At 44.7% G+C, this 12,456-nt stretch overlaps 1 protein-coding gene across 1 annotated transcript in view; it reads right to left on the bottom strand.

The window, feature by feature from the left end:
* Window positions 1-10,444: 10,444 nt before the first annotated feature.
* Window positions 10,445-12,456, bottom strand: part of MBD3 (methyl-CpG binding domain protein 3) — a 15,100-nt gene continuing 13,088 nt past the window's right edge. The window contains exon 7 of the mRNA XM_009284878.1: window positions 10,445-11,506. The gene's annotated coding sequence lies outside the window, so the exon portion shown is untranslated. The remainder of the gene's footprint in view (window positions 11,507-12,456) is intronic.

The raw sequence follows: 12,456 nt of genomic DNA, 5'->3' as shown, positions 1-12,456 counted from the left end.
CGGGGCTGCCGGCGTTCGGCTTCTTACACCACGGCCCTCCCGAGCCCAAGCGGTCCCATCTCCACCAACTTCCAGCAGAAGTCACGGATCAGGTGAGCCGGGTATCGCTTCGCCCAACCCTTTTATTGACGAGAAAGTCGTGCGTCCCCGCAAAGAGCAACAGGGGAGCAGCGAAGCGCCTGCCGAGGACGCGGCAGCTCCTCGCCGCACCCAGGCAGACTGGGATGATTCCCGTCCACCCAGGCGGACTGTTCCCGTCCACCCGTTCCACGCGCGCCGGGACCACGCACGGTTTATCAAGCACTCGAGGGTATGGAGCCACAGCACAGCTACGCTTTGGGTACCAAAGGATATTTCCTTCTTCCCGAGTTAGATAAGTTAAGAAAACACAAAATCTTCGTCTTTTCTCCTACCTTTTTCCCTTGGTTCTTTAGTTCCTATTTTGCAAGGGTTATTTTGCCGTTTATTGCGCTCAGCAGCGCAACAGTCATCTGCTGCTGCTTCAGACAGAGCCGCACAACTTCAGCAGCTTGCGCGCCCCAAGACCACCTTCCCAAGCCTCCCCCACCGGAAAGCCACCACATCGGGTCCCCGCTGCGATGGTTTCTCCCCCCCCCACAAAGGCAGCTGGCTCACTGCAAAACAGTTACCTCCAAATCACTTGTTCCACCTGGGCCATTGCTTTGCGGGGACTTTCCACAGACGGAGCTTTAAGAAACCCTGGCAGCGATGGCACAGCGCGCTAATTCACTATAACGATATCGAGACCAATTATCCGCTCACCCACTACCTCAGATGCTCAAATTCCACAGGTCCTATTCTCAAGCTTCATTTTCTCCATTTTCACATAATGGTCTTTCCCAATCACTGTCTTTGGGACTAATTCAACCATTCGGCTTGGGATTGTTTTTAACTGCAAGAACCATCAGTGTCTGGTCTAGAAACCCCCGCTGCAAAACACCCCCTCTCTGCACACTTCACAGATCCTGGGAAACGTTAACTCCTGCCGGTCAGTGGCCCAAACACACGAACCATGTGGTCTGTCCTTGTGCTCCCAAGTTTTGCCCTTCGGCTGGTGACTCCTATGAAGGACTTTCACCTTCCGATACGCTGAATGGGTCACCTGAAACTTCTATGGGATCTTTCCAGTGAGAGATCAGCCACCAGGAACTGCCTCCTTACTTCTTTCCATTTCTCTTGCCTGCCAACGAAACCTAACATCTTCCAGCTGCTGAAAAGTTTTCATGAAAACAGGTAACAAGCTTCTGCTCCTCCCGTTTTACCTTCAGAGGTCTCGGCAGTGAGCTCCCACCAGCTCTTTCCTTCTGGATGGCTGCTGCAGAGGAAGACTATAGCAACTTCTGTTTTCCCCCAAAGCGTTCACGGCTCAATTTCACGGAGATCTGTCCGTATCCATCCAGACTCCTCGGTGCTTACACAGGCGCATCGGCATGAGCGCAGCTCTGGGAATCCTCCCACTTCAGACTCGTCTTCCCCATGCCGCGGAGCTGTTCAGAGAGCCGGCAGGCTCCAGGCGTGTTACAGAGAGCTCGCACCTACTGCGGACTGAAGCTTCTCCTCCAGGGACAGACGTGGCGAGACCAGCAGATTTGAGCCACATAAGCTGGCTGTGAGACATCTCTCCCTCTCACTTCCCAGATTATTTAACCTAGTAAGTTGAAACACCCCACTAAACTACTAAAAATAGTGGGTTTTCCATTACTTGAGACAGAACAGTACAACCCCTCCCTTCCAAGCTTCTCCCGTTCCCAGAAAACGTAGAAAACTCTCATTAATGACCAACGCTGCTAACTTCTCTGGGCAACCTGCACCAACGTAGAAGACTACGCCTGTATCTGAACCTGTCTCAATGGCTCCTTATGTCCTTGCTGCAACTCCAATACTGACCACACTCCTCGCCATCGCAGGCCACCACGTCACCATCTCTCAAGCCCCATGAGAAGCCTTGTATGTGGGCTTTCAAGCTCACCTCAGGAACTGCAATGCTGGCTCCAAACGCTGCCATTTTTGCCCACTCTGTACTCGAGAGAGTCCTTTTGGGAAATCACTACGTCAAGTCCAACAACACCTAGAGAAACTGCCAGTTGTTATTTTAAGTGCTTTTGGCAAACATGGTTTGTAGATGTTATGCCTCTGATCTGTTCCATTTTCAGCAGAACTAGCTCACGCTTTCTTCTTAGATTCTTAATTTCACTCACGACACCAAGTTGCCTTTGTATTTTTTAACCTGAGCAAAAGGTCTTTAGGAGACTTAAAGTAGCAGGTCTTTAAGAGACTTGTGTCTCCCATTAAGAGAAAATGGATTACACAAATTAGAGAAGTTCTTTAGCACAACTCCGTTTCCTTACCAAAACACAACCATACAGAAGATCCAACTTCCCTGAACACGAGAGAAGAGAGAAGGCGCTTGCTTGCTGCTTCCGAGCCCATCCCTCCAGGTGGTTTCCCCATTCCCTATCAGGACTCATTCACAATTGCTTCTGCTGCCTCTTTGTGCTGCCTGTAATCATTCGGTCTCTGATCACCCACAGAACGAAGATGTCCCCCAAAGTGACCAATACAATCCCCTGTATATGTACAGGGAATTAAAGAACGCTTTCCTAAAGCAAAGCAGAGGTGTAACAGCCCGTTAAGCTGTTTTCTGTATGGGGAAACAGAGCAATATAACTACAGCGGAGTAATTAGTACCACCACAGCTATGCAAGCCTAACTCGGGCCCCAAGTACAATTCTGCAACAGCCACTCTTATTCCAGGTCAAGTGTGCAAAGGCAGAAGTTACAACACCCTAGCTAGAGTATCTGTTCTGCTATAGAGACCATCCTTTTGTAGATCAACCCCTAAATAGAACACATAGTGGGGAACCCCCATGCACAACCAACCAAAAAACCCCCCAGTTACCCATTTGCCTAAATCACAGCACATTAGCCAAATGCTGTAAATGGGATCCAACGTTTAGGGGCAAAAGATACTTTCAGAGAACGATTGTGTATTCCCAGAACTGTGCCTGGGAAGATCATGGAGCAGATCCTCCTGGAAGCTCTGCTAAGGCACATGGAGGACAGGGAGGTGATTCGAGACAGCCAGCATGGCTTCACCAAGGGCAAGTCCTGCCTGACCAACCTAGTGGCCTTCTATGATGGAGAGACTGCATCAGTGGACATGGGAAGGGCTACAGATGTCGCCTGTCTGGACCTCTGTGAGGCCTTTGACACGGTCCCCCACAACATCCTTCTCTCTAAACTGGAGAGGTATGGATTGGATGGGTGGACTGTCCGGTGGGTGAGGAATTGGTTAGATGGTCACATCCAGAGGGTAGTGGTCAACGGCTCAATGTCCAGATGGAGATTGGTGACGGTGGTGTCCCGCAGGGGTCTGTATTGGGACCAGTACTGTTTAATATCTTCATCAATGACATAGACAGTGGGATGGAGTGCACCCTCAGCAAGTTTGCAGATGACACCAAGCTGAGAGGTGCGGTCGGCACGCCAGAGGGACGGGATGCCATCCAGAGGGACCTGGACAAGCTGGAGAAGTGGGCCTGAGTGAACCTCATGAGGTTTAACAAGGCCAAGTGCAAGGTCCTGCCCCTGGGTTGGGGCAACCCCCGGTATCAATACAGGCTGGGGGATGAAGGGATGGAGAGCAGCCCTGCCGAGAAGGACTTGGGGGTACTGGGGGATGAAAAGCTGGACATGAGCCAGCAATGTGCGCTCGCAGCCCAGAAGGCCAATCGTATCCTGGGCTGCATCCAAAGAAGCGTGGCCAGCAGGTCGAGGGAGGGGATTCTGCCCCTCTGCTCTGCTCTGGTGAGACCCCCCCTGCAGCACTGCGTCCAGCTCTGGGGTCCTCAGCACAGGAAAGACACGGACCTGTTGGAGCGGGTCCAGAAGAGGCCACGAAAATGATCAGGGGGATGGAACACCTCTGCTATGAGGAAAGGCTGAGAGAGTTGGGGTTGTTCAGCCTGGAGAAGAGAAGGCTTCGGGGAGACCTTACTGCAGCCTGTCAGTACTTCAAGGGGGCTTATAAAAAAGATGGCGGCAAACCTTTTAGCAGGGCCTGTTGCGACAGGACAAGGGGGAATGGCTTTAAACTAAAGGGGGATAGATTTAGACTAGATACAAGGAAGAAATTTTTTACGCTGAGGGTGGTGAAGCACTGGCCCAGGTTGCCCAGCGAGGCGGTGGGTGCCCCATCCCTGGAACCATTCCAGGTCAGGTTGGACGGGGCTCTGAGCAACCTGATTTAGTTGGAGATGTCCCTGCCCACGGCAGGGGGGTTGGACTAGATGGCCTTTAGAGGTCCCTTCCAGCCCAAACTATTCTATGATTCTATGACTGTAGTTGCTCCTCTCACTCTTTAGGAGATCAGATTCTGCTTTCTGCACTGTTCTTCAAGCACATGCAAACATCATACAAAAAATACAGGCTTTGAACACAGCGCAGAAGAGGTGGTGCAGCTTGGAGAAGAATTATAAAAAAGTCCTTACTTGTGTGTGGGAAGGCTTAAGGGAATATTTCAGCACATCAGGAGCTGAATCACTGCATGTAGGTGGAGCCAGACAGATTGACAAGATCTGTAACTTGAAAAATGACCTAAGCCTGAGATCAATCATCTCACGAAGTAGCTGACTGAGGGAACGACATATGGAGATGGCTCAAGGTGGTGAGGCTCAATGTCAACGTGACATGCAAAAACTATATTAGAGGCACATGCTACAGCTGACCAGCTATTACATAACTCAAAACACGGACAACTGTGATCCTCTCGGCACCACCAGGCCAAGCAGTCTTTTTTCTGTTACCTCTTAGTATCACCACCACAATGTTATCTTAACAGATATCCCTACTACAGCGGCACATAAAAAAAGGCACTTTGAGGGAAGCCATTAGCAAACATCTTTTTCATGCATTAGATTAATGAAGAATCTGGTTTTCAGGTAATGACTTCTGAGAAGTTGTGGAGGAGCCACTTGATGGAAAACTAAGAATTAATTGCAGATCAGGCAAAAGCATTGTTTAGTAATCTGAAGGGCCGTAAAACTTGAAAGCTTGGTGTACCATCTTTTATTTTTCATTTAGTCAGATTACTGAACCGCATAAAGCGTGCTGGATAGGCTAATCCAGGACATAGAACTGGACTCAAATTACAAACAAAACCAAGTAATAACTTTTTAGTATTCATCTCCTTCCGAAAGCTCAAACTTGGGGGTCTATTTATCAGAAGACCTGTATTTTGTATATGCGAATGAAACCAGATTCCTACAGCTAAGCAGTTCCTGAATCTTGCCACTAAAGGCAAACCGTTTAAGAGGTCATTCATTGCCCTACTATTCCAGTTCTGCATGGTCTCAAGCTATCATTTGTGACTCTGCAAGGTACGAAAAATCCACTAAATGTTAAGAGATTTATTTAATGAATTAAATATTAATTTACCATACTCAGTAAATATTATTTATTACTAGCAGCTAGTGCTATAACAGTACTCATCAATACTAAATTCAATTGCTAACCAATAACCCTGACAATTTCAAATGCAATTTGGTGGGTCATTCTGAAGTTTGAAATGTTTTTTTCTCCTCATTCTCATAAATGCTCTATCACTGTAAACATCATTTAGCAAATGCTCAGATGGAGTATTTAGCAAATACTCCAGCTAGTCATGGGGTCAAACTGAAGGATAATGGTTTTCCCTCATTAGTTCAAGGGAACAGAGTTGATCCCTGCTAATCTGAGAACAAACCCAAGCTTTTAGCTCACTACATCCCATACAGGGCATTATTTTCTGTGCTGCAGAATTAGTACGCCACCTTCTCATGTTTAGCTGCACGCTTCTTTAAAGCAGGGGGCTAAAATATGCAACACTGGGAACCTTGACCAACCACAAAGGAAAAGCCTGTTATGAAGCAGTTCCAGTGTACGCAGAAATTTCTGTTCAGAGTGACAACAGCTAAGAATATGCATTTTATTTGATAGGGAGTAAGTGGTATCATCCAAAGATTTGCATGGGCATCTGGACTCTTGGAGATTGTTCTTATGGACGTAATCCCAAATAAACAGGATTGTCTGACTGGAGAGTTAATCCTGAAAAACTTACTTTTTCCTTCATTAAACAAACATTCTCCTGCCCCCTCCCCCTTTAAACATGTTATAAGACCTTCTTTTCGAGGACCGGGAGAATCAGTCTAGATAGAATGGGCTCTCTTTAAAGCTAGACAAAAAGGACATGACTCAGAAGTGCTGAAAGACTAGTTATCCTTTCAGATGTTCTGCTGTATCTACCTCCTGCAAAGTAGTAAAGAGTAGGAGTAGGGGGAAAAAAAAAACCACAAACCCAAGCAACCAGGTATAGAGTGAGAAAGAAGAGCTGAGTGATTATCAGACCCCAGGAACAGATCCCAACAGAAGGTAGCGAGGAATCCGGGTGCAGACGACACGGCCATGCTTCCTTTAATTGCAAGACTTTGCATTTGAGGTCCCAGGGCCTCTTGCCATTTGCAACGGCTGCTCCGAACCCGTAAGTGCTGCTGGGGAGCCTGGAAGGAGCCGCCGGGTCGGGCACGCTGTTCTCTTTCATCAGAAAGAGCTACCAAGGGGGTAAGCTGCTAAAATACCTTCCCACATACAGAAGCGTTACAGTTGCCACAGAGGTAACATTCAATGGCAAGCAGGAGGGAAGAAAGGCAAGAATATATTTCATAATGATCTTAGAAGAACAATTAGAAGTTGATAAGCAGGAGCCAAGACAAAGTTAGACAGGGATGAATAAGTACTAGGTCAGGAAATCTAAGGATAGAAGATTAGAAGTTAATATCCAACAACAGAAGTAAGCCTGGAAAGAAGGCTTCAGGTGAACAGCTTGTCTGTTTTGGAGGATAAAGTCTTAAACCAGGGAGACTGCTACCGTACGGCTACACAACACACACTGGAGACAGAGTGACCCAGCAGCTCTGTAGAAGGTACAGTAGCATCAGTGGATTGAAAGTCTTTTAAAAACATATGGATGCAGCCTTGAGCTGTGCAACTGGCACAAATACTAATTTGCCGCAACGAAACTTTTAACTAACAGGACAGCTTGCTGCCCCTTCCCTCTGTTCCTCAAATTACCACAGCCGGCTTGTACAAGATTAGTTTTCAGCAAGACAGCTGCAAAATACACGTATTTTTTCTAAACCTTCGCTCATACTCGCACTCAACATTTTCTTACTTTATAGAAAACAGCAACAGGACAGTCTCTTATAGCTATAAAGAAGCAAAATTACCTCGACCAGTAGCTGATATCCTAGCATCGATGAGAAGCTTTCATTCAGCAGAGTCTGCCTTGTACACGTTGCGTGCTTTCAGTTCCCACAGTAACTAAAATGTGTTTTACTGATGAAAATACATTTCTGATTTGGAAAGTTAATTTCAGCTAGCCTCCTTTCACATGGGAAGTAGAACAAGAGTGTATATTTATCCATGAATTCTAACTTCAGAAATATTTTTCATGTAATATTATCACTAGAAAACAACTCACAGCCATGACACCGAAGCCTCCGTACGCGGGGTTTAACATGCCTACGTTCCCGGAGTCCATCCATGTCATTCATGACTGTTTTCCCTTCCTGACGTGCTCAGTTTGCAAGCAAGAAAATGCCTCCCTTTTCTTGCTCAACAGCCAGTTCAGCAAGTTCAATTTCAGATGTGAATCAAGCTAACTTTTCCTGGGCAGAACCACCTACAAAAGCTTGGCAGGCCAAATCCAGACTGTACAGGCCGTACACAATCCATGCAAATTCGTTATTTTTATTGATTGCACAAAATTTCATCCAACTAGAATTCAGTAAAAATAACACTGGTAATACAAACAGGGAGATAATTACATTCCCTTTAACTTCGTTAGTTTTGCAAAACAGAACGGAGAAGAAAAAATTGAGTAATCTTAATGGAACAGCTCCAACACACTCTGCACAAGATAAAATCAGAAGTTTTAAAGAACAAGGAGTCTCTTTTTACAAAGTTACCTTTGCAGAGTAAAACGGCACTTCGAGGGTTTTCATCCCATCTACCAACATCAACCAAACCAGTCCATCCCCTCCATCTCCTCCAGCCAGTGCCCTCTAGAATTAGGCAGGCTGCTGTTTCCAGATAAAACAAGAAAAACCTGACTGAGCATGACACAGCATAAGAAATGTAGCTTTTGTGAACTCAGGTGGTATGTATCCAAAATTACACTGTCTATGGAAAAAGATGCAAAACCTTAGCTGCACTGGGCAAGATCCTACCCCTTAGTGAAGCTGCATAAGGACCACGAAAATATGCTTAGATAGTATCTCCAAAGAGGATTAAACTGTATCAACAGAACTATCCGTCCACAGAGCTCGGTACTGTTGTTTTAGTAGAAAATAATCAAAATAGTTTACCAGTGCAAACAGTGTGCAGGACAAACCTTAAGGCTATTTCACATTGCAGCTCCGTATCACATACATTTATAATATTTGAGGGCAACAAGAAGGCGTCATTACCATTGACGGAAAGAATTACCAGTTCCAAAAGCACCCCTCACTAGTTACTTCGCCAAGCAGATGAACTTGATCTCAGACGGAACAACGGACAACGCCACCGTTAATATGTTCTCACGTAACAACTGCTATATATTAATAAAAGGCAAGTTTTGCCCCAATTCCACTCAATTTCTTAAGTATGTTCTTTACTGATCATCTGCTTAACAAGATATGCCTCAAGTAACAACTGCTTTCTCCATCTTGGGGATACATTCAATGATGGCAGACCACTATATGCCCATCAGTCACGTCCATGGCAGTAGGCTGTGGTAAGACAAACTAATCCAGTTATTATTGCAGCAACATGAGAAAGACATCAGGGTCATTTAAAAGGAATATTTTATTTACTTACCTGTCTTGATAAGCAGGTAAAGTTATTTAAGTTTCTTTGGATGTGATAGGAGTCCTGGGCCCCTTTTTGGTACTTTGAACAATCAACTCCTCCATACGAATGAAAACATTAATAAACTTTTAAAAGGACTGAAGGAAAGAAAGAGAGCTGGACAGGGAAAGTAGAGTGGTGAAAACAAAAGAGTTGGCACACAAGTTGGCAGCAATTTAAACTTGATATTGAATGCATCAAAACATTAGTTTCATCTCAATCATCTAAGTTCTGGTGCTACATACGCTTACAATGTATTTAGATTCAAACAAAAGTAAAGACATCACTAGATATTAAACAAGTTTTTAAAAAGAAGTAAGTGTCAGAACAGGATGGCCATGGTCAAAAGAACACCTCTAGTATGGGTTATAAACTGCTAGAGTTGAGATTCAAAGGACCGTATCAGCAACTTGCCCGTTAGATGGGACACCCTGGCAGCCTCTTACTTGGTGAGGACACAGAAAGACTCTGCAGCAAGAACGAACTGGCTTTCCACAAGTTTCACTCTGTATTCCACTCTGTATTTGCCGGGTCCCAAATACCAAGATCCAAATCTCAGAATGAAGCCCACAACAAAAATGCAAGAGCGTCTTCACTGAAACAACTGGAAGGGGCGTAGCACAAAAACTCCAGGTAGGGGCTTGATGCAGACTAGAAGAATCTCTACTTTCTGAGAAACATTTAATTCAACACAATGAATTACAAGAGGACAGATTTACAGAATAATAACCGTAACAGACTGTTCAAAAAGGAAAATAATTTTCACTGGCTGCAGTACCAGGTAAGGTTCCCCAAAGCAATACCTGGTAGAGCAGCAGCAAAGTACAATTCAGTCTTCTTGCAAGTACTCCAAATGAGCGATATCAAAGATTTTTGTATTTTCAAATCTTTAAGAAAAGAGTTAATATAGTATCAATCACTTTGGCACGGGATATTTTTCAAGGAGCTTAAACCTACTCAGATCACTAAGCTGAACTACTCCCAAAGGCTATTACTTTCCAGGCAATTCCCCTGATCCCTTGCTGTAACTGCTAATCATTCTTACATGATAAAGGCTCTGGGAGCTACTTTCTTCCCCAAGTTTTGGGATACCAACAACTTGTACAATTGGTTAGTGGCACAATATTTAATCCACCACTTTATACTGTACTCTCAGCTGAGACGTCCACGCATGAATTACGCAATGGATACCCTAAGACTAAATAACTTTTGCAACCTAGTCAACACATTCTCCAAGCTATAAACTCTCATCTTCCTCCCCTCTCCCTATCCTCCCTCCCCAGATAAATCCATTTTTAGCCACAAGTTACCCCAATATGCTCACAGATGTACTAGAAGAGACTGAGGAATCAATCAAGGTACCCATGGTGAAGCCAAATACTTATAAACACATTAAGGCAGGTTTCACATCATTTCATTTTTGGACACAAAATGCTGGTCACTTCACTGCACATGCAAATAAGAAAGATTTAATACTTAATAAAAAGCTTTAAATTCGTTTTTAGATATCAATTATAGAAAAATCAACCTTTTTCCTTTCTTGTTTTAAAAGAGGTCAGAACATTACTGCACACGAAAGCAGATGTGTAGACACACCCGTTGGAATGGATCCCCTTTCCTCCACACACACAGAAACAGAGGTCAGGGTTCTTGGCACCAGAAGAGAAAGGAGGAAGTTTTCCTCATTGTCAGTCAGAAAGGAGTCATCCTCTCATTCCAAGTTGAGAAGGTCCTTCCGACCAGACTTAAACCAAAGCAAAATATACCACAGAGTGGGTATATTTATCTTCAAAAACTCTATTCGGCTATGCTTGCACGTAACACTCCGTATCAAAAATGTGCACGGTAGTGCATTCAGTGTGGTGCTGGAACTAACTAAAAAACCGATTGCCATTGATGTAAGACCAATTCCTCAAGTGTAACTTCCCCTACTAATCAAAACGTCAGGTGGAAGAGGCACTGGCACTTCATCTCTGAGACTACAGTTCCAAGACCAATGTGGTCTTGCGAGGAAAAGGAAATTCAGTGACCCGAATTGACACATGGAATGACAATCCACAACATAAAATGACCTCCCTACAGTCTGGTACAAACAGGTAGCCTACAGCAGAGTAGCCAAGGAGTGAAACAGCATCTCTCTTGCTTGTGTTAGAGAGAAAATTGTTTCTATGGGTCATCGTTAAAGGTACTTTGATAGAAAAGCTTAAAAATGTATCACCTATCACTGACCCACAACAACAACAAAAAAAAAAGGACAGGAAATTTGGTTCCTAGTATTTTCCCTCCCACCATTTTATATTCCTTTATTCCCTCCCACTTTTGCATTCCCGATTACCCTACCCCTTTAGAAAAAGGAGGGGGAGTAGAGTTTAGTCAAGTTCCATCTTCAAAACTACCCAGCAATTATTGAACCATCAGCTTCTCAACGTTTCCTGAAGTACATCAAAACGCTCATAGGTACAGTTGGATTGTTGGTGCAATTTACTCGGCAGACACTCTTGGCTTTGTTGTGCTGACCCTGCTGATAGGGTTTATACTGGGAATTCTTAGATGGAACTCCCTAGAAGAAAGAGGAAAAAAAGACCTTGTAAGCCAATAAGAACTTTTTATATCTTTATAGCAAGTGAGCCCTTAAAAGAATAAAGCACCATAGCCATAACACATCCATTTCTTTATCTCCTGTTTTTCAACTTCAGCAGACAGTTTGTTCTGGTTCTTTGCTGTTGCCAGACCTTTGTAGTAGAAAGGAATGCAGGACATTCACTGTCCAAATAAGGCTACCGTTAGTGATGTCGTAAAACAGGAAAATATAGGGGGCCCAGATATAAGACGCCATCTCCCAAAGGCCAAACAGATTTTGTGTTATAATCAACCTTCCAGCTTGAAGGATTGCTAAACACAAATCACGCTTCCTTCTACCTGGAATACACCTGCCACTCCCTCCAAAGGGGCTTTTCTTTTCTTCTGCTATTCATCCTAAAAATTATTTTTTTCCCCCCCCTCCACATTCTTGATTCTTGCCTCGCAGGCTCTGGAGTCTACATAATGAAGCACCCAGGGTATTGGCTATCCCATTTCAGCGACAGAACGCTAATTGCTTTTCTTAGGCTAAAACTTAAAACGATCAAAAATTAAAATGAGCGAGCTCTGTTTTCATCTCACTGCACGAGCTCCGCTGACGATACATACAGCGCTCCTGGCTAGGGTTACATCAAAGGAACACAGCAAGGAAAAACTCTGCTTCATCGCACGGTGCACTGTCCCTCTCTAGTGCAACATAGAGCATTTAAGGGAACTCCTGTTGGCGTATCTTGACTTGGCCTTATATATCTGCTTTTTTCTGCATTGCTACACAGCAATGATTCATTATTATCAGAAATAGTGTGGCCAGCAGGAGTAGGGAAGTGATCGTGCCCCTGTACTCGGCACTGGTGAGGCCGCACCTCGAATACTGTGTTCAGTTTTGGGCCCCTCGCTACAAGAAGGACATTGAGGTGCTGGAGTGTGTCC

This window comes from Aptenodytes forsteri, unplaced genomic scaffold (assembly GCF_000699145.1).
Source record: "Aptenodytes forsteri isolate BGI_AS27 unplaced genomic scaffold, ASM69914v1 Scaffold391, whole genome shotgun sequence".
Lineage (NCBI taxonomy): Eukaryota > Metazoa > Chordata > Aves > Sphenisciformes > Spheniscidae > Aptenodytes > Aptenodytes forsteri.
Note: the sequence above shows the minus strand (reverse complement) of the source record. Positions and strands in the feature narration are given on the sequence as shown.